At 33.5% G+C, this 13551-nt stretch overlaps 1 long non-coding RNA gene across 1 annotated transcript; it reads right to left on the reverse strand.

The window, feature by feature from the left end:
* Positions 1-212: 212 nt before the first annotated feature.
* On the reverse strand, positions 213-4317 carry LOC134266392 (uncharacterized). Its single transcript, XR_009991964.1, has 3 exons — positions 4256-4317; positions 3440-3541; positions 213-223 (listed from the first exon to the last, which is right to left on the reverse strand). It is a non-coding gene; the product is annotated as an uncharacterized LOC134266392 (long non-coding RNA).
* Positions 4318-13551: the final 9234 nt, after the last annotated feature.

Raw genomic sequence — 13551 nt, forward strand, 5'->3', positions numbered from 1 at the left:
GAGCTGCTAGATCCACAACTCAGTGGAGGATCCAGAGGAGGAGCTGGGATGTTGTTGCTGCTCCTTGCCACTGAGTCAGAAGAATGGGAAGTCTGTGATCTGGATGAGGTGTTGCTTCCAAAGTTTTGTCTTGATTCCACTGGTGGTGTGTCCCACTGTGAACTCAGTGGAGGTGGGGTCGGAGATCTAGAGCTGTTACCAGAACTGTTTCCATCCATATTGACTGAAAAATAGCAGCCATAGTTATGTTTGAATTAGTCAATATAAATCTCAGGATAAATGATTTTTATTTTACTGTTAATCACTTTTTAAATATCTGTTATGGCCCAGACAAAATTTCAGGGATGAGTATCTATTGCCAAAAATTGCGTATAGCGATATATCACATTTTTTCCCAAAATATCACAATAATGTCATGATATTTTTAGAAGAAATTTTTACAATGACTTTTAATGAATTGTCATTATTTATTTCTCTTAAAAAATTAGCTAGAACATCAAAATTTCACTTATTTGAAATGTTTATGTACTTAAAATTAATCACATTTGGATGGTAAGATGCCGATATATTAATATTCACCTTTTACAACATTTTTTAGACTTTCTACAATTGTAATTTGAAAGATTGAACAAATAAATGAATAATTTCTAGACTTAATAATATGTACATTGTACCTAAATACCGGCATTTAGGTCTCAGTATCACGATACATATCACACAACAAAAAATCGCGATATACTGGTATATCGATAAAATTGCACATCCCTACAAAATTGCACAAAAGTGATTCCCATATATATATATATATATATATATATATATATATATATATATATATATATATATATATATATATATATATATATATATATATACAGGCACTTATTTCTGTAATAAAGAACTATATGCGGTATATTGCATATATTTGATTTAATCTAGAGATTTTATATATATATATATATCCCACAGGCACTTATTTCTGTAATAAAGAACTATATGCGGTATATTGCATATATTTGCCCCCACAAAAGTCAAATTTTGAAAACTTCCTGAAATGTGCTGAATTCAATAAATTGTCTGAGAAATATAAATTAACAGATCATATTATGGTGTCAAAGCAGTGTATTCACAATTTTTGTTTTTATAACGTCACAAACTAGTCCGATTTTTTATCCACAAAATTTCAACAAAAAATAGAGCGCAAGTTATCAGGAACGACTGGTATATCTACACATAATATAAAAATTGCACATCCCAAAATATCGACGAAAAATTGTAAAATTCATAAAAAACTGAAATTTACGTCATGTTTGTGACGTCATTATGTACATATTGCGTCATTACTTACGAAAATATTTAGTGCTTTGAAGTCAGCATTTACTCCCCTGTTTTAGAACTTAATTAAATATACATCTCCATCAAAGTCTGATTTGGGGGGCAAATATTGTTAAAACTGAATGAATTTTTGACCCATAGTATAATAATAACACAAGGTATCTAACTCCAAATTACACGGAGTACCCCCCCCCCCTCCTTTAGAATCGCGCTCATTTATACTTTCAGAGGAAATGCACGGGTAAACTGTTTATACCTATGTCTTCTACAAATTAATTTATCTACACAAGCATATCTGGCATGCTTGTCTTTATTTTCTTTTATCTCCGTAATCAGCGTCAAAACTCTGCTCGCCGAGTGGAAAGTAAAAATGTACCATAGAATTGTATGTTATAGTCTCGGGCAAAGAATTAGACCCCAAATTTGATTGGCTAAAAATCTGTTTCTAAAATTACACAGGAAAAACATTGTAGCGTACGTTTTTATGGAAAATAAGACACTTAATGAAATTTTATTAATTCAATGCAATATTTATAATCTGGGATTGAATTTTTAAACCCACGCATTCTTTAATTTTTCTCTTTGCCCGAGATTAGAACATAATCAATATGGCCCTACTGTTCTTTCTCAGCAGATTTCTTCTCCTACATAATCATATGTAAAGCTTAATTTGATCACATTAGCCACACCCTACCCCCAGTGGTCTTGTTTTAAATGAAATTGAATCTTTACTACATGTATCTGAGGATATACTTTCATATTCATATGACTCATAATGGCTTTTCTGTTTTTGAATACAAAATTTTTTTGTCTGCCACCCTACCCTGGGGAGGGGGGGCATAATTTGAACAAACTTGAGTCTACCCTACACTACATACATTGACATGGATCGATGCTAAAATCTGACTGACTGATCATGACTTTGTTCTTTGAGAATAAACTGGTACTCAGTTACAGATGTATAATTTTTTTCCTATTCCACAAAACATATATTTATTAAAAAGTTACCTAAAAATAATTTATATGTGCAAATAATAATAAGAGTGCCATCACCTACACCTGTAAAACACCAGTTGTCGCCAGTGTGTATATATTAGTAATTAGGGACCTGTGAATTACCTGGTATACAGCTTTTCTCACCTATTACGGTCCTCTTGGTGTATCAAATTGATATGTTTTGTTTGGGTGATTATTTTTTTTAAATAAATAAAGTACAATGTACAATAAATCATTTTTATCATATAGCTAATAAATAGTATGCAATTAGATACAACCAAAAATCTAGAGATTGTTTAGTGTTTAATATCACGACATTTTATTGAACGCTGCATGACTTTGTATTACATATACGAGTCTGCCCGAAACATTCTGAATACGAGGGTTTAATATCGAACACTCCGTTGTAAACAACTAAAAGTCGTATGGTCAAATTCTCAGAGCTAAATTAACAAAATAATGTGGCATTTAGGTAAGATTTGTTTATTTTTTACACAAAATGAATTATTTGTTAGAAATGTAGTAGATATTAGACCCATGAAAACCTAAATAAGCAAACCATATCGCTCGGTAGGGTTATCGGAATGATGCGATATTGAACGCTCACAGCACAGATGTTAATTTGAATATCGATATTTAAAAAAATCATTACTTTGTCTTTTTCAGTTGGAATAATTATTATAAATTAAGTGGAAATGTTTTAGCTGTACAATAAGGAGTTATTGAACTTATATTAGTGAATATTAATTGGCACTCGTTGCCTGTACAAATGCACTCACAAGCTCGTGCATTAGCCCATGAGTGTCAATATTCAACAATATAAGTTCAATATCCCTATATCATTGAACTCGATGTTTCTAAAACATGCACTCAAATAAAAAACATTGGGGTTTAACAGAGTTAAACTGGGTTTAAGAAAATTAACAGACTTCTATTTACAATTTTACCAAGTACCCGGTTAACGTGCATGACTGTAAACGAGTAACTAATTATCAAATATTGACCAATTGACATCTCTTTCTATATATTTATTCATATGTAAAAACTTGATACCCCATTGAAGCCCATTACCTGGGGGTCATGATTTGCATGTAATAACTCTTCTTACCTGAAAGTCTCTGCAAAGCTTCATTTAGTTTTTCTCTCGGTGTTTTGTTCTTTTCATACCAGTCCTGGGAAGAAGGTAGGGATGGGGCACAGGAACCCGTGGCTGGAAAAAAAATTAATTGTTAAATTAATAAGTTTTACACTATGAAGCCAACTAGAAGCTTGCAAGACAAAATGACATAAATGCTACAAGATGATGCTTCCAAATCCATATTACTAAATCATTGCTTACCCGGTAACTATTGTTATCAAGATTTTAAGATGTGGCCCCATCCTACCCCTAGGGGGTCATGATTTAAACCAACTCTGTGAGTTGACGTATGAGCTACATTGGATCAAGGGGAGAGATGAGTTATGGACAAGGATTTTTTTATGTCATTCTGCTATGTCCTTGACCTTAGACCTAGAAACAGCACACTGCACACCTTTTACCCAAAGGCAATCTCTGGGTGAAGTATGAGCCCTACTGGAACAAGGGAAGAGAAGATATGCTCTAGACAAAGATTTTTCATATAATTTTGCTATTACTTTGATCTTAGACCTATACACATGGTTCAAGGTCACTGAACAGCTGAACACTGTTAACTCAAAGGAACTCTGTGAGTAAAGTATGATTGGGCCAAGGACTTGGAGAGAGAAGATATGCTCCAGACAAGAGATCTGGGATGGACAGATGGACTGATGGATGGAAGGACGGGCAGACTGATCACTATGGGGTGCCCGCAGAGTAGGGCCCTTATAAATTGAAGTAATATAGTAAACTAATTAAAATACCAAGTTTTCATGTAAGTGATTTCTGGAAGTGTCAAATACTCACAGGAAATCTCAAACTCCATGTCTGTAATTAAAACTCCCTGTAAAAGTTTCTTGTGAACTTGGTACACCTATAATTATTGAATTGATCATCATGTAATGAACAAATGAATACAGTATATTGATAGAAAAAAGTTTATAAATTCTCTTAGTTATATTTTTACTGCAATCAGATATGACTTTAGATAAGAATGAAATTAACTAAATAAACTTAACCCTTACAAAGTCATGGTCAATTTTCATAATGATATCATATTTTAAACTGATTATATGTATTAGATATCATATGAGCCTTGCAGTTCATATTTTATTTATGATAATTACTTTGAAATAAAAATTTAATTGTTCTGACTTATTGTGGCATTATAAAGTTAGTTACCACTATGATCATATTGATGGCTTTTTTACATTGGTAATATATACTATTTGTATTCATACAAGTGTACATACTGTCATTAATATCCTGAATGTCAAATGCCATTCTTTCTTCATTTTCAACAATATCTTGCGTATCCACCAAGTGAGACTGTAGACATTCACCTAATGAAATGAACCAAATTAATTCAATTTCATGACATTTATGCTATAAATTTACTTTATAAGTGGTTTAAATTCATAGATATTATAAATGCTTAATGAATCAAAGCACAGATTATTGTGTATGGATATCCTCTGAATTTGCTATACTTTCTTGTAATTATTAAAACAATAGATCTTGAAAACTTTTTAGTAAATTTTCATTGGAATACAATTAGATGTCCAAAATAAAGTCATGTAATCTACTTACAAAATAATTTCCAGAAAGAATGGCAAGAATAATGATAACACAATAGTGAATAATCACAAACATTATAAAACAGTGAAAAATATTTACCTTGAATATTTGACTGTGTGCATTAATTTGCCTCTAAGAGTTTTACAAATTTGTTCACACCATTCTGAAAGTTAAATAATGTGATCTACTAAATATGTTATTTTTTAATAAAAAAAATTAATTTGTCAGGAATGGCACAAGTTGCATGTGCAATAATGTGCTAGACTAGCAAGGTATATTGCATATCATATACAGCAGCACTGAAGTTTCAGAATTTCACAAGTTTTATAAAAAAAAAAATGTCTGAGTACTTTCTACTTGACATTAAAGAATTTTGTCTTATATGTATAAAATTATTTAAGCAAAGAATCTTTTGTCATTCTAATTTTTTCCCCAAAAATTTCAGGCTTATAAAAAGCAATTTCAGTTGGGAGAAGGGGGAGCAAGGCCAATCATTTTGAGTAGGGGGCACTATAAGTATCAATTAGCAAAATTTTCTTGAACAAGTTAAAAAAAGATCGTCTGTCATTTTATTGAAGGGGCCACATGTATATCAGGTCGAGGAAACTATTTTCTGTGACGTCGGAATAAATTTACATACTAAGTGAGGAACCAACGTGACTGACAAATCGACCAATCAGCTCAATGAGTTGCATTGTTGTTTACTACAAGAAATACTACACGTGTGTTTCTAAAAGGCCAATTTTTTAAATCGCTCTCGGAAAAACGTGATGCATTTTTCCAAGCATTTAAGTACAGCTATTTGTAAGAACCAGGCAGGGGGTGATTCATGACCACTTCAGATTTTTACAAAATTTTAATATGTTGCTTCATGGACCAAGGGAACATCATTGGACAACATAATTTTTTTGGCCAGCCTTTGTTGCCATGGAAACAATGCACCATGTAAATGCACATGGCAACCAAGCAAAAAATTGAAAAAGATGTGAATTTAGCCATTATTGAACACAGGAACAGAGCTTTTTTGATGATAGTACCATAAATAATTCTTTTTTTCCTGAGAAGTACATACAAAATGATAAATGATTACCATAAGGATAAAATTATATAGGATTTATTAAAGGTGCTGAATTTCAATTTAACATAGGTCATTTCATAAAATTCACTTTTCACAATATTTCTTCAAATCCAACATATTTTAGAAGCATATTAAGAAAAAGGCCCGCATGTTAAAGAAATCTGTTAACATGGGATAGAAAGAGCACATTCTTAATTTTAATAAAATTAAATAAAACCCATGGGTTTTTTAAAAAATATTCTGTTACCATGGCAACGAAATGTCACAAAAATTCATTTTTCACAATAATAACCGTTTTTAGGAGCATAGTAAGAAAAAATCCCACATATGGTAAAGAAAACTGAAAGCATGGGATAGAAAGAGCACTTTTTTAATTTCAATAAAATTAAATAAAACCCATGGGTTTTTAAATAATATTCTGTTACCATGGCAACAAAATGTCACAAAAATTCATTTTTCACAATAATAACCATTTTTAAGAGCATAGTTAGAAAAAATCCCACATGGTAAAGAAAACTGAAAGCGTGGGATAGAAAGACCACAATCCTTATTCTAATAAAACAAACAAAACCCATGGGTTTTTCAAAAATATTCTGTAACCATGGCAACAGAATATCACAAAAATTCATTTTTCAAGAAAATACCAAAATATATCATTTTCAGAGTATGTTGTGGAAAAAATACCACAAGCAAAAAAAATTGATAATATAAGATAAAAAATGTTCTCCTAAACCTTGCAAATATTAGATAAAACCAGTGGATTTCTCATACATTTTTTGTAACCATGGTAACAAATTATTCTGGAAATGCTTTTTTAAATAAATTGACTTTATTTCAAAATCTCCATGAAATACAAAATAATTATTGACTAACATACATGTATTATTTTCACAGTTTATTGTAAATGCATGAAAATATATTTTTTTTAGATATGCTTTTGTGATTTGTATCTGGTTACCATGACAACATCTCCAAAAATATTGTATTTGCCTATACAATTTAGTCAATGTGATTAGTTTGTATGAAGAAAACTGTATGAGTGGCCATTAGCTAAAATAATGAAAGACACAACATTTTTTTTTTGTACCTAACTTCTTTAAAACAAATATTTGGTTTCTGTGGTAACTGTGATTAACCATTTATGAGACATGATCTAATTATTTCAATTGTATTTTTAAAGCAATTTTTGAAAAATCATCTGTAAATGTACTTTTTGCTGAAATACAGTACCGACCAGACCCAACCTGACACAAAGCAGTCCCAGAGCAGTCCCGGGGACTGCTTTCTGGGACTGCTAAAGCAGTCCCACAGCGGTCCCAGAGCAGTCCCAGCAGTCCCAGCGGTCCCAGAGAGCAGTCCCAGCAGTCCCAGAAAGCAGTCCCAGTGGGCGGGGTTTATTAATTTAATGGGCGGAGCTAACTCAGAAATGAGATTTCCAATAAACAATGAAACTATAAAAGGCAGTAGAAATTGATTCTGGGTAGTATGCCAGGAATCCTTACATGTACACGAAGGTCATTTATGAACACAACATGTACGCACATAAAAATTGAAATAATTATTAATAATATTTATTGGAGGAAGAAGGCTTTCACACTTATATGTACATATGTGAATTACACTGAACATGAATATTTAATCACAATTCTTGGGTATATTAATAATTCTTCTGTGATTGCTACTGGTTCCCATGTTTATTTTTTATACAGAAAATTAAACGTGAATTAAATATTTTCCACCAGAAGGAACTTTAAATAGATTTTATCATTATATGGCCAATAAAAAAATCTTATATCTAACTGTAATGATTATTTTTAAATAGTACCAATGCAAATTTTTAGTACATAATTTTACACTAAATAATTAAAAAAGGCCCATATGTAGCTATTTTTTTCTCATAAACTTGTAGTTTATTTTTAGGGATAAAAATTTTCTCATAAATTCCTTATTTATCAACTTTATTTTTTTAAATTTATTCTAAATACACATTAATTTGTGTAAATATACAATCCTTGAAAATATTAATTAACCATAATAATCTCTATAGCTACTTATTAAAAGAGTGTAAGAAATCCTTGCTTATTAAACAGTTTAAACTCCATTCTGCTGCAAGTAAACAAAACAACAGGGAGCCTGCAAATTCAGAATACACAAGGGGGCGGAGCTATCATGTCACTCAGAACCTTTTTCACACATGAGTGAACAAAGCAGTCCCAGAAAGCAGTCCCAGGGCAGCTGGGACTGCTGGGACTGCTTTTCATAGCAGTCCCAGAGCAGTCCCATAGCGGTCCCAGAGCAGTCCCACAGCGGTCCCAGAGCAGTCCCACAGCAGTCCCAGAGCGGTCCCAAAGCAGTCCCGGGGACTGCTTTCTGGGACTGCTTTGGTGTCAGGTTGGGTCTGGTCGGTACTGTACATAGTTTACAGTAAAGAAATCTTGAAAAAAATGTCAATATAACATTATAAAGTGTATCAAATGTCAAAAAATCCATGTTCTTGACTAGATAGGCAAACTAAAATTCAAAATTTTATGTTGAAGGGGTGTAATATTAAATATCCTTGGGTGTATCCAGGTCTTGGCTTCAATAAAACCCCTTTTACATTTGGAGGAGCTTAAAAATCAATATCCATTGTTTCTGGTCTGGATTTCTTTCAAAGAGTTTTAAACTGACAGTGTCTTTATTAGATTTTTTTGGCCATCATTTAGAAATGTGCCGTTGAGATTATCTGTATCAACTGTACAGGTACATCTATGTGTCCTGGCTGCTAAATAGGTGCTCCAGCTAGATTCCTCTGACATAATGCATTGGTTCATTCATCAATCTGGAAAAAAAATATAATTCAAAATGTGAACTTTGTTAATGAAAATAGGCATTCCGTAAAGCAATTTTTTCTTGTTGCTGTTGAAGGAGGAGAGTAGCTAAGGTTCGTTTTCTCTATGATCATGATCATGAATACAAGAAGGCCATGGTCCATAACACTAACCAGAGTAACTGGTCATGCTGTTCTACACCAGATTTTCCTACTTGTAATACCTATTGTGGTTTAGGTCTATTCTTAGGAGGAGGGGGACATGATTTAAACAATTTAGAATCTACACTTGATCCCTGGATGCTTTAACACAAGAGTTTCAGCTTTTCTGACCCAGTGGCTCCCTATTTTTTTCTCTTTTCTTGATTATCACCCCTTGTAAGGGGTCTTAGCCCTGCCAAGTTTGGTAAAAATTGGCCCTGTGGTTCTTGAGAAAAACTTCAGCTCTACAATTCTTCTCTAAATTTTCAAGTGATGTAACCCCTTCTTTAACCCTCACCCCATCCTTGCCTCAAGTAGTTAGCTGTTATTTGATTCTGAATATTAGTATAACTATTACAGCCTTGCTCATCTGAAAAGGTTTTTTTTCAACAACAAAAATTCTGTTTAGATATGCTGCATTTTATAGATTTTAATTTCTAACTTTCTACTGATTTTAGTTTCCAATATTCAAAGAAACATTTGTATGGATTGAACAAAATAATGAAGATGACATACAATAATACATCTTTTACTCCTATTTGGCTTCCACATAGATGTAACTGCAGTAAAACTTGTTTAGTACAAACACGGGCATTGTGAATTAAAAGAAGTCTTCTTGGATCTCCAACTATATAAATATTACAAAATTACAAATATGGATATAACGAATTATATAACGAAGTACTTTTACAGGTCCTAGTTTGTTATAACTGAGTTGTATTGTACATATATGTGTAGATAAATGATTTAACAAGAGACCCAGGGCCACATCACTCACCTGGCTTGGATAAAAATCAAAAATCAGCTTTGTATTGAAAAGCTTAAAAGCATACGTGGTCCTGACCTCTCCCTGTAAGGGAGAGAGAGAGGGGGGTATGATTGAACATAACTGAATCTACACTAAGGATGCTTACAGGGTACTTATTTTTGACTAACTGTGAGTTTTTCCCTACAAGTTTGAACACTTTTATTGTAGACCAACCCTATACCTGAGGGGGGGGGGGGGGGGGGTCATGATTTGAACAAATCTACACTACAAGAAAATGCTTCCATAAGTATATATAACTTACTGGCTTTTCTGTTCTTTGGAAGAATATTTTTAAAGGATTTTTTCTCTATATTCTTAGTTAAACTTTGATTGGCCTTTGTGGTCCCACCCTATCCCCGGGGTCATGATTTGATCAAACTTGAATCTACACCACCTGAAAATGCTTTCATATAAATATTACCAATCAAGGCTTGCTGTATCCGAGAAGAAGATTTTAAAATATTTTTTTTTATATATTCCTATGTTAAACTCTGATCATCCGTTGTGGCCCCGTCCTACACATGGGGTTCATGATTTGAAAAATTTGAATCTACACTACCCGACAATGGTTCCACATAAGTTTCATATTTCCTGGGCTATTGGTTCCTTAGAAGATATCTGTAATGCTATTAATTTTGTAATTCTCTCCCCTTGAAGAATGACAATGACAGACAAAAGACAAACTTTGATTAGAAAAGATCACTTGAGCCTTCAACTCAGGTGAGCTAAAAAATTCAGAGAATCAAGATCAGAAGAAATATATACCTGTTTCAAAGTCTCTGAATGGTAGTGTTCACTATAATTCAGCCTTTAGTCAGAAGGTGATTGATTGATTGTATACTGTTTAATGTCCCTCTCCAGAATATTTCACTATGGAGACGTCACCATTGCCGGTGAAGGGCTGCAAATTTAGGCCTATGCTCGGCACTCAGGGCCTTTGAGCAAGGAAGGATCTTTATCGTGCCACACCTGCTGTGACACGGGGCCTCGGTTTATACGGTCTCATCCGAAGGACCACCCCATTTAGTCGCCTTTTATGACAAGCAAGGGGTTACTGAGGACCTATTCTAACCCGGATCCCTAGGCCCTTGATTGCTAAACGAAAAGGAATGTTCTTAATGATAATTAAAAACAAGAGGCCCATGGGCCACATCGCTCACCTGAGCACTAAGGGTAGGAAAAAGTAGAAAATGGCTTTTTATTGTACAGTTTAAATCCAAAAGTAGTTCCATTACCAATCATGGATTTGCTATTTTTTAGAAAATGATTTTTAAAGAATTTCCCTATATATTTCTATGTAAAACTTTGGTCGGCCATTTTTGCCCCGCCCTAGCCCCGGGGGTCATGATTTGAACAAACTTGAATCTACACTACCTGAGCATGCTTCCCTATAAATATGATGAATTATGGCTTTGTCATTCTTGGGAAGAAGATTTTTAAAGAATTTTCCTATATATTTCTATGTAAAACTTTGGTCTGCCATTTTGGCGCCGCCCTACCCCCGGGGGTAATGATTTGAACAAACTTGAATCTACACTACCTGAGGATGTTTCCCCTTTAAGTTTCAATAAATTATCTTTCCTGGCACAGTGGTTCTTGAGAAGAAGATTTTTTAAAAATGCCATTAATTTTTCTCTAATTCATAATTATCTCCCCTTGGAAAAGGGCGTGGCCCTTCATTTGAACAAACTTGAATTCCCTTTACCCAAGGATGCTTTGTGGCAAGTTTGGTTGAAATTGGCCCAGCGGTTCTTGAGAAGAAGTCGAAAATGTGAAAAGTTTACAGACAGACGGACAGCTAAACAGATGGACGCCGGAAAAAATGTGATCAGAAAAGCTCACTTGAGCTTTCAGCTCAAGTGAGCAAAAAACTGCAAGTTGTCAACACAAAATACCGAATTATCTAATGATACATAAATAATATAAAGTATATGTAACACTAACATTAGTTGAATTGATAATCTTTTCTTGGTGATTCTTTGGTTGTCCTCAATTTTTAAGTTTACACTACCTCAGCTGTGCAGGTGTTGTCAAAGGGTTTTGAAATTCAGAACAAGGCTCATATTGCATCTGAAATGATAACAAATCATGACATTCATCATATGACAAGAGAATGCATACATTTATATAACAATTTAGCTTTTGAATTATTGATAATAAATATTTATTTACCTCCCCCCCTCCCCCATGTACTAGTGATATCATCATGAATTCATACTATTAGTTATAAATTTAAAAAGAATTCTAGTTTTGTAGGATCAAATTTTATTTTTTAAGTTTTAATCCTAAATTAGATGAAAAAATTGGCAGAAACCCATGCATATTGTATGTGCTCTCATATTTATAAATCTCTCTCTTTCTATGTGTGTATATATTTGCTTGTAGGAATATTTGGGAAGCCCCCCTCCCCCATTCGGATAGGGTTTTATGGCTTTAACACCCCCTCCCCCCCGTTTCAACTGATAAAACCATAACAGTATTTTATTGGTTGTTTTGCTTGTCAATTAAATTTTGTAGGGCTCCCCACCCTTCTATATAATTCAAATAAAAGGAAATGCATTTGAAGAATATCATACACATATAAATTTGGAAATATACTGTTTGAAAGGGCACAATTTTACATTTTGATTAAATGAATAAGAAAAATAGTAATTATGGTTTTGCCATAACATCTGAGTTTTTTCAGGGCTTAGTTAAATATTCACTATTTTAAGAAGGACCCATTGGCCATTCCGTAAACAGTGTTTGAAATAACAGTGCGCCTGACTGCCCGAGACACACAAATTTTGCTGTGGGCTTACCAATTTGCACATATTGATGCCCAACTGGACTTGTTTAAAGTTTTCATTAATTAAAATTTAATAATTTGATTAATCGCTTCCAAATCAACTAGTGGTTTCATGAGCAGTACAGGATTTGTGATTAAAAAGGGGGGGGGGGGCGTGGATAACTTTGTTCAGACAAGGGGTCTTGATAGTGATGTTCCATAGTACAGTCATATACGTTTAGTCATACCATAGTTTGAATGAAGGGGGTCCAGGGGGCAAAGCCCCAGAAGCTCCTGAGATTTCATGTGTTTAAGAGTAAAATTAGGCAAAAAAATAGTGGTATTGTATGAAAGTATAACATTATTAATATAATATTTTCCTACAGCAAAACATGGACACTATTATATTCATATGGGGGGGGGGGGTATCATTTGCTCATTGCTCACAGTACCTCTAGTTTCAAAAATAAATTTTACAAAAGACATTTATTTTCTCAGCTAGGCTGGTAGTTTTTTAGCAGGACTGATAACTTTTACTAGCAGTCAGCCTGTATGTTTGCTATCATTTTTTCTTGACTTTCCCCTTTTTCAATTTGAAAAAAAATAGTCAATATTGTCTTTGTTTAGACATTTGTCTGTGTTATGTATTAAATACCTGATCTAAATATGACATCCATAGAGGCGCCGAGACATAGAAAAAATTATGCTCCATCCAATCTCTGCTGTGGCTTTCACTGCTTCTTGCTATGGCTTCATGTATGCTGGGGTCGAGGATTTCTTCCAGTCGACTGTGTATATTGCAGTACTAGGAGTATCGACGGAAAGGAGAGATACTCATCATACTCTAATCCCCAGCTGCGAG

This window comes from Saccostrea cucullata, unplaced genomic scaffold (assembly GCF_032062105.1).
Source record: "Saccostrea cucullata isolate Sc308-1 unplaced genomic scaffold, CSIRO_AGI_Scuc_v1 ctg13628, whole genome shotgun sequence".
Taxonomy (NCBI): Eukaryota; Metazoa; Mollusca; class Bivalvia; order Ostreida; family Ostreidae; genus Saccostrea; species Saccostrea cuccullata.